The sequence below is a fragment of the Camelus bactrianus genome, chromosome 14, assembly GCF_048773025.1.
Source record: "Camelus bactrianus isolate YW-2024 breed Bactrian camel chromosome 14, ASM4877302v1, whole genome shotgun sequence".
In the NCBI taxonomy this organism is placed as follows: domain Eukaryota; kingdom Metazoa; phylum Chordata; class Mammalia; order Artiodactyla; family Camelidae; genus Camelus; species Camelus bactrianus.
In genome coordinates this window covers 23,154,603-23,164,639 of record NC_133552.1, presented here as the reverse complement: position 1 = coordinate 23,164,639, position 10,037 = coordinate 23,154,603, and the positions used below count along the sequence as shown (strand labels likewise).

Sequence of the window (10,037 nt, the reverse complement as noted above, 5' to 3'; positions counted from 1 at the left end):
TGCACCTGAAACTAATATTGTAAATCAACCACACTTCAATAAAAAATTTAGTCATAAAATAGCAATAAAAAAGGCAAATAAATAAATAAATAACATGTTTTGAATACCCACCTCCCACTTGAACACTGTATTTGGTGTATTTATACAAGTTTTCATTGTGTTCATATTAAGTATTTTCAAACCACTGAGAATATAGACAGGAAATTTGTTTTAAGATCTTGCTTGTATCCTACATTAATTTTATTTCATGAGGAGGTCATACCTTTTAATATTTCCACTTGCTATTTATTTTTCACTTTATTTACCCACTTACACCTGGACATGGGACATGGCCTCCAGAGATCCACTGTCCTGTAATGAGATGGGCTGGCTGGTGTTGGCAGAGAGCGCGCTCTCTTTTCTGAGGGCTGGAGTAGTGTGGGTGGAGCTGAAGGCAACAGCAAGGTTGTGCAAGAATATTCACCATCTCCTTTTCTGCCACCCTTTTCAGAGTAAGGTCAGCAGGTTGGCCTCTGGCTATGGGAGTGACAATAGTGAGCTAAGCAGGCAGCTCTCCTTTGCAACTGGGTCTGAAGGAGCCATGCCCTAGGCAAAGTTGGGGTAAAACTTGTTGGTGAAAAGGGGCTCAGGCAGCTAATGAAAGTAGAACTTCAGCATCCCAGGGATGGCACTGACGTCCATCTCCTTCATCACCACTGACATGTCTTTGTTATTGTCATCAAAGGCCACCTTCAGGGCTTGAATGTGGTGATCACTCCCGACGTGCGGTAAATACCTGCTTCCTCTGTGCACTGGTGCTCAGTCTCCACCATGCACTGGCTCATGATGTAGGACACCTTGGACCTCTCCCTTTTGGTAACCACAGCCATCTTGACCCTGAAGACCTCTTTCTGTTTTGGGAAAGGATTCTCTTTGAGGTCAACTCCCTGCTGCTAGACTTGAGTGAGAATTTGACTTCAATCTCATTCATGATGATGATGGTGGCTGACAGCTTCTGTACTCCAAGGCCAGGGGGTCCAGCTGGAGCTGGTCCATCCCCCATGATCCTGTCTGTGCTCACCCTGTCCTCCTTGGTGATCTTTGCTTTGTCGTTTAACACTTTTTATAGTACAGTATCCTCAGGTTCTGGGAGTCTTCCAACTCAACCTCAGAATTCTTATTCCAGGTTGATTAAGCCATGTCCTTCCTTACAGAGGCACATCTTAGCTTTATTCACAACATATCAAAAAATTATATGGGTAGATAGATAGATACAGTACTTAAAGTTCAATAACTAAATTAATATTTCTCTCAAGATTTTCAAGATACTATTCTATTGTATTTAATTTTTAATTTTGCTGTAAATTAGTAGTTTGTTTTCATTATTCTTAGGTTACCAATCTTTTTCTTTTATTCTGGCTTACCTTAAGTTCTTTTTCTTTTTCTTTTTTTTCTTTTTTTGGTCTTTTTAATCCACTATAGTTTCATGAGAATATTTCTGCATAAAGATATTTTGTTTCAGATTCACCGCTTGAACTAATTTGTTTTCAAAATCTGAGACTTGCAAAAATCTGAGACTTGCATCAAGTCTGAAAAATTCTTAGTTACTATCTCCTCAAATATTACCTATCTCAGTTCTTCCATTAGCTCCCTTTGATCCCTTTGGAAATGAAAGACATTTTCTTTTCACTCTGTACTTCATGTCTTTTAATTACTGCTCCATATCGTCTATTTTTCTTTTTTCTTTTTTTTTTTTTGTCTCTTGTTCTGCATTTTGGATAGCTTCTTCAGACCTAGCTTCCACTTTATAAATTCCCTGTAGAGCTTTTTAAAACATTCACAGAACTTTAAGCTCAATATACATTTAAAAAGTTGAAAATTTGAAAGTTAATCATGCTCCAGCATGTTTAACAAGGTAGGTGGTCAAGGTGAGTAAAATTATTTTAGACTAAAAATTACACAGAACTCTAAAGAGACTGATTTTCTTGATTTCCTTTTCAATTCACACTAAATGCAAAAGACAATTGCTTTTCTTGCCCAGTGACGTCTCGCCCATACTTGCCCAGTATGGTTTTGGACATAGGAAACCCAGAACTATAGACTCCAAGAAGAAAAGAACAGAGAATAGATCCGTTGTCAGCATAACACTTGAGCCTTACCTAATTTTCTGGGTGAAAGATAACTTAGAAAAAAATTTTCAGTGTTCCTCAAAAAAATTGTTTCTCCAAAGGGCAGCCTTCTTGGTAAATGTTTTTAACAGAATTTAGTGTCCACTGAAAGTGGGCAAAAGAAAGCATTAAAACCACTTTGTGCTTCTCCAATAAAATGCTATTCTTTTAGATTTTCCCTGCATCTGGGAGTTGTTTCATACCAAATGATGTAAAATACCAAATGGTATAATGCTGAATGGAGAAAGAGAGATTAAAATGCTCTTTTATAAGATCATTTAAAAGATCTTGTGTGACAAGAGACAGAAGATTATTTGTCTCTTGTCATACAAGAATTGAGAGAGACAGAAAACTGTTCCGTTTAATTCTCCCTCATTCTATTTTATTCCAGTGCTTATATCCTCAGTCTGTTCATATTTCTGGATACAACTGAAGGAATTTCTGGGCACAGTTTTTATAAAGGATATGATAGGGTTTTGAAAAGTTTTTTTTTCTTGATTATCCTCATTATTTCTTTTGCACTTAATCATAGCCTTTCATGTTATTGATATTTTTCCTTCCATACATGTCTGTTTAAATAGATTTTAAGCACAAGCCCTCTCAAACTATTTCCTAAATGAATGAAATCACATAGTGAGACGTAATTAAATCCCAAACAACACTTTTGGAATAGCAAAGCACATCAGAGAGCACGATTAATTAACTCTTTCATGCCATTAGTTACCCTGTCACTGCTGAAATGTTCCAAATGGCATAATCATCTACTCATTTTTCCTGTAGGGACTTGAGAATCAGACAAGCCTCAGTGAACTGAAAGGAAAACAGATTGATGATGATGAAGTACAGCACTAAAAAACGATGGAGAGTGTGAAAAATCTAGAAGACAACTTTTGTTTCATTTTACCAAAAAAAAAAAAAAAAGAATTTAAAGTGAAAATTCTAAGTGTTTAAGATTATATTTGACAAAGTCTCTTTCATTTCAGAAGATGCTATTGTGTGCTATATGGTTTGACTGCATACATGCAAAAATCTGTTTTATATGTCTTAAATACATCTTTGTTGTGCACTGTTTTGGATTTTAATGCTTTGTGAGTACTGTTTCTGTGAACAATTTTGAAGCTTTCTAAGGGCAGGGAGAATAGTCTGTGCATTTGCAATTATCCTCAGCACCCTACTCGGTGCTTTGCACACCAAGAAGCCAATCATTGAGTGTGAATCTGCTATTTGCTTGCTTGAACTGATCTACTACATCAGTTTGACCTTTCATAGGCTCAAAGTCTCATAATTGACCTACCTCCTTATATTTCACTAAATTTCAATTCTTAATACACTGTTTCATAAACAGAGGTTGAAAAAGCCTTCATATAAACTAAAACAATGTGTGGACACTTTAATCCTCTTACTCCATGCTCCTGGACTTCTGTTGGAGCAGGCAGATAGCTAGATGTGAGCAGAGAAAGAGGAACACAGGCCAAATGGCAGAAATTGGGCAAAAAAGGAGGGGCACAGGCCAAATGCAGGAAACCATACACCATGTAAACAACAGGAGTCCCTGGTCAGAGAAAGAAAAGCAGGAACCTCTGGGTGGATAAGCAATCACAAATTTTGGGGTGATGAGTGGCCTGGAGGAAAAGGAAGGAATCTCCAGTGTCTGAATGTAAACTTTTGCTCATTATGCCCTCATTTCAATAAAATTAGCTTTGCAGATTAGAAGTGCCCATCATGCACCAACGTTACGACACTTCCCATCCAGACTAAATAAGGACAAATTTCCCTCCTCCCTTTGAGAAGGTGGAGGTGGGATGAAAATCAGAGAATATGACCCTAAACCCTTCCTTCCCCAATGACTATTCTGCCCATTCAATTTTACATTCTATGTAACCAACTTGCCAAAGAAACTAAGGTCAGCCGCTCACCTGAGCCTGCCTGTTCTCCCCTTGAGAGTGTACCATGCATCCCTTAATAAATCCCCACTTTACTTTCTTAACCTCCATGTCCTGTCTCTGAATTCTTTCTGCAGTGGGGAAAGAACCTATTCACCAACAACACTTCTAGAGAAATCTTTCTAATCTAAGCTTCTCCAGCAAAGATGAGGACTTAGGTCCAACACTAGGGATATACACTCATCTAGACTGTAATGCTCTGGAGTGATCATGAATTTAATTCAAGGTCAGATAATTGTTACTGCTGCAGATAAAAAAGAGGCCCATCTTACCTGATAAAAATCTTTTTAGTGTCAAGAACATTTTTATAACACTGACAAAACGTAACTTTCATTAAAACTGACATTATTTTAATTTTTAAAAAATACTTCTGTTTCAAGATTTTTAAGGAAGGGAATAACAACTATTGAATAACTAGAAAGTTAGACAAATTTTAAAAATATAAATCACCACTATTGAATAATTACACAGAAAAAAATTTTAAATATCATTACTTTTTTCCAGTTTGTCTCCTTTTATGTTAGGATTACTATAGACATTTAAGAGAAGCCTGCAAGGTGGGTATCATGCTGTCATTCTAGAACCAGATGCAAATTTTTAAACCATAATATTAAAAAGAAAACTATAAAAAGTTTCTGTTGGACATACCAAAGTAACAGTTTTCTAAAATTACAAGGATACATGTGACATATTTGCATTTCATATAAGAGACAAGAAAATGCAGGACCTTCAGTTGTCTTTTATTCCTTCCACTTTACCCTCATAAAGTCTGGCACTTTATTAGTTAGTTAGTTAGTTAGTTAGTTAGTTAGTTAGTTAGTTAGTTAGTTTTAGAACAGAGAGAGAACAGTATGAATAAAAATTAAAAGAAAAAAAAGCAGTATGTAATAAATTTTATTACAAAGAAGAATTATTTCTGTTGTCTAGAGCTTCCAAAAAAAGTTAGTTAAGACAATCATCCTTTGGTATGCATGGGAGATTGGTTTCAGGATCACCGTGGGTATCGAAATCCACAGATTCTGGTCTCTTATAGAAAATGGCATAATTGCATATAATCTATGCACTTCTCATGTATTTAAATCATCTTTAGATGATTTATAATACCTAATGCTATATAAATATTATGTAAATCATTGCCAGCATGCAGCAAATTCCAAGTTTTATTTTTTGGAACTTTCTGGAATTTCTTTTTTTAGTATTTTTGATCCAAGATTGATTGAATCCACAGATGTGGAACCAGAGGATATGGAGGGGCAGCTGCATTTACAAATCAGTAGCTTAATGAATTATAAATAACAAGGTACCAGAAAACTAAATGAAAAAGACTTTATCAGATCTGGAGTAACAAGTTCAAGAAGAAGTCTCATCATAGATCAGATTAAAAACCCAAAGTTTTACAGTCTTTTCTTTATTTCCTTCAAAAAAAAAAAAGTATTCAATACTGCAATTACCTTCTGGACTAAGTCCCAGCCAATCTGTTCTCTTGTCTAATAAAATTACTCCTTGCTAATCTTGCTTCCATCAAATGAAACACCTTCTATCCTTCCTTCTTTCCTCAAAGAATCATTAAGACATCTCCATTAGATTTTAAAAGAACTAAGTTATACTGCTCAAATTTTTGCTAACTCTCATTTTTTATTAGAATTGTAAACTCAATGATTCTAAAGAAAAAAACAATGCTATTCATTTATTTGGACAGATCAACATTACTAGGACATATTATTATTTTACTACTTGGACCAAATATTGTATCAATCTCACTTGCTCTCTGTAGCTTTGAATAAATTTTCCTGTCTAATCTGTGCTCTTATATCTGTGCTCCAGACTGAAATCTTGAATCCTTAATTCTTTCCTAAATTTATGTTTGTCTCCTCTCCTACTTTTTGACGCCCCACAGGATGCAAGAAGTCTCACCATGAATTATTTAGTGTCCATTTGGCTGAATCTTAAACAATTTTAAGGTGTCAGGTAGTGATGTATGGTAGCAATAAATGAGCAAATAGTAAGATTATCATCATGTAAAATTGAAATAGTAAGATAATATTTGAACATGAAATGATCTGGCTTTGGTCTATATAAACCATCAATTGACATTTTCCATATCTTTTGCCTGTGTCTTCTTGCAAACTGGAAGAAGCTTCCTTACCGGAATGTAGGATTTTTTCTTAATTGCTAAATACAAAGTTTTATAAAAATGTAACTTTATGTTTAGATTTATAGCTAACTTATATGGTGCACAGTATTAACTTCGGTAAGTGAAGTAACATTATAAAAATACCAAAGTTAAAATATATTTGGAGGTCACAATTAATTGATTTTTTCTTGCAATTTACCTAGAACTCTATAATTGAAGAATCAAGATATTACAACTTCATGCAATATTCTATGACTGAGTAACATGTACATTTTATTTCACCTTGTCTTCTTACTTCATCAGACTCTCTACCAGCCTGTTTTCCGACCTGTGGAATAAGCAAGATAAGATGACAGTTCCCTCTGGATTGTATCAAAACACGCCAGAGCAATAAAAACTATGATAGCAAAGATTAAGGTTTCTGACCCCAATTGTGGCATTTCAGCTTTTTAGAAAGCCACTGGAGAACGGCCCCAAGCTTGCCCTCCCCATCTCTCTGTTTCACAAACATTTTGAAACTAAGAAATCTCTCTTTCAGAATGGAGCTCTAGGGATGATTTAAATCTTTTAACCCCACTGACAAATTTCTCCATTCTGGAGAATTCATTGACCCTTCAGTCGATAAAATTTTGAAGACTTGAAGGGAAAGTTACAGACATCCATGTGGGACACATAGGGGATGTATTAAAGGGACAAAGATAGGTTTTTATTTAAAAGAGGTTACAACTGAATCATGAAAATAAATGATACATGGAATCTGAACAGATATGATCCTCATAAGAATAAACAGTTTACATAACCATTTATTTCCTAGTAAGTTTATGATATTATGTTAAGCACAAAGGTGGATTAGCTTAGCCTCATGGATCCTTGCATATTAAGGATAAGAGATAGATAACCATATTCAGGATAGAATATAGTCAGTGCTAAGTCACATTTTAAAAAATTATGAATGAGCACTATGGAAAATCACGAGAAAGTGGTTACTTTCATAAAAAGAATATGAAAAAGAATATATACGTGTATATGTGTGTGTGTGTGTGTGTGTGTGTGTATCTGTGTGTATCTGAATCACTATGCTATACACCAGAAACTAATACAACACTGTAAATTAACTATACTTCAATTATAATAAAATCAAGTAAGACTTCCTAGGGAAAGTAGGATTTGAGTAAAGCTTGAAGAACTGATAAAACTTAATTATGGGACGTGGGTAGAGTAAAGACGATCCACAAAGAGAAAAACAAAATGTGGTGACCACATAAAGGCCTTGAATGTTAAAGGGTTTTATTTTCATTCCACGGAACAGGATTTCCAAAATTGTAGTGTAGAACACCAGTGTCCATGGAGATGTAAATGGGTCTTCTATTAGAAATAAGTAAAGGATTCTCTGGAAGAATTAAATTAATTAAATACATGGTAAATGTATTTGATCTTTAGTACTAGTGGTCATGGAGTAGGGACTATTATTATGAAGATCCCCACCACTACTCCCACAGGCACCTCTGTTACTCCTATAACAGAAGCTGAGATCAACGGGGTGTGAGGATGAAGTGCTGTGAGTTTATGAGTAAGTAAGCAGTCTGACTGATGTTGCATCTTGAAAAAGTAACATCAGTGTTGTAGATGAAAACAGAGCAGATAGTGTGATTTTTCTAAAATAGACACTGGAAAAAAAAAAAAGAAAAAGAGAAAAGAGGACATTAATGAACTCATCTACAAAACAGAAACAGACTCACAGACATAGTAAACAATTTTATAGTTACCAGGGAAAATGGAGTAGGAAGGGATTAATTTGGGAGTTTGAGGTTTTTAAAGGTTACCCACTATATATAAAAATAGACAAAAAATAAATTTCTTCTGTATAGCACGGGGAACAATATTCAGTATCTTGTAACAAACGTTAATGAAAAAGATATGAAAATGAATATATGTATGTGTATGCATGACTGGGACATTATGCTGTACACCAGAAATTGACACATTGTAACTGACTATACTTCAATTTAAAGATATTGAAAAAAAAAATCAAATAGACACTGGATCATGTCACTTTTCTAATTAATACTTTACTGTGGCTTCTCAACTCAGAGTAAAAGCTGAAATCCTTATTTTGAGCATTAAGACCCTTGGTCTAGTCTCTGTTGTCTCCTTGTTTTTAATCCTCTCTTCTCTCTCTCACTATTTGCCAGACTTATACATGGCTCACTCCCCTGCCTCCTTCAAAGTGTCTGCTGTCATTCACTTTAGCTTTCTTGTAAATAACCATTCCATTGTAACTTTCATCTACCTCCGATCCTCTTACCCTGCTCAATTCGTATTTGTCGCTCTAGTCATCCTATTGTATGCTATACGTGTGTTTATTTCTCTGTTGTGTGTCTCCCACAGCAGTGACTAATCCAAGAGAGCAGGGACAGAGAAACGCCTGTATCCCCCATACCTAGAACTGTGTCTGGACTGTACTAGTTACTCAATAAATAGGTATGGAAGGAAGGAAACGGAGAGAAAACTAAGGATGTGAAGACTAATTATACAGTGTTTTGTAAAACTGAATGTGAGAGGAAATAAGGGCTTAAACTTAGGTGGGAATAAATTAGTCAAGAAAGATGAACACTTAACTATAAACAATTATTTCAGGCATGGAGTGTAGTGGAAAGAGATGGTCTCTGGTTCAAATTCTAGACTCCTAACTTAGTTATGTGGTCATATGCAAAATACTTCATGTCATAGAATCCCAATTTTCTCCTCTGTAGAAAAGGGAAAATGTCTCCTTTCCTGATTCCTCTAGGTTATAAAGAAAATGAATGTCTAAGGGATGACCTTGGTGCTACCATTGGTTTCTTTACAGTATCACATATTTGAACATATTTTTAAAAGAGGATTAGCAGTTTTGTCTGTGCTGAGTTTCCACAAGTTGATTTCATGGTGTGCAAAATAATGCCTAACCTTTATATCTTTCATGTCTTGTAGTTCTTAGTATGGCCCCATTGTTATAAGCTACTGAAAATAAAATAATAATAAAAACTTCCACTTCTGGAACATACATGATCTGATTTTAGTATTAATCAAATGAAAGGAAGTACATGTATATCTAATATGCTTAACATATTTGAAAGCAGAATCTGAGCAGTAAAGTGACTTGCCCATGGTCACACAGCATTTAAATGAAAGAGCTGGCATTCAAATTCAAATCTTTCTGGGATTCAAATTCATCTCACTTTGTTTTCATATACCCGTTATGACATTTTATAGTTTCTGAATTGACAGCCTTTTCCCTGGATGAGGTCCACCTTTGTCTTACAACATTTCAAAACTCCAGCATCCCCGCTTCTTAATGCATTTTACACCACACACCTAAAAAGGTTATTCATGTTACCTCTTTCTTCACAGATCTCTAACGACTTCCTTGCTTCACTTTGATCCAAAAATAAATGTTAGATTATGACCTTTAAATGTTTACTCCAAATTGTCGTTTCTACCTATTATTTACCATCTAAGTTTATGACCCTTTGAACATCACTCCACAAAAGCTTCTGCAGCTCAGAAGCGGTGGGTCTCAAAGTGTGGAAGGGGCTTAAATAAAAACGTATGAATTTACATAACTTGGGGAATATTTTTTTGAATGCTCACCCCATTTCCTTAACAAATATTCCCAGGCCTGGAATGCCAAGCACGAGAATTTTTTAAACCTCTCCCGTGGTCTGCATAGACCCCTCACTTCCTACCTCATGGCTGAAAGCATCCAGCCAAGACTAAGGTTTTTCATCATCTTCTCCTCTGTAACATCAGGGGCTAGCTCAGTGCCTATGTAGC

The 10,037-nt window shown here is 35.4% G+C and overlaps 1 pseudogene; it reads right to left on the bottom strand.

Moving 5' to 3' along the window:
* Nucleotides 1-309: 309 nt before the first annotated feature.
* Nucleotides 310-1,164, bottom strand: LOC105083460 (breakpoint cluster region protein pseudogene; annotated as a pseudogene).
* Nucleotides 1,165-10,037: the final 8,873 nt, after the last annotated feature.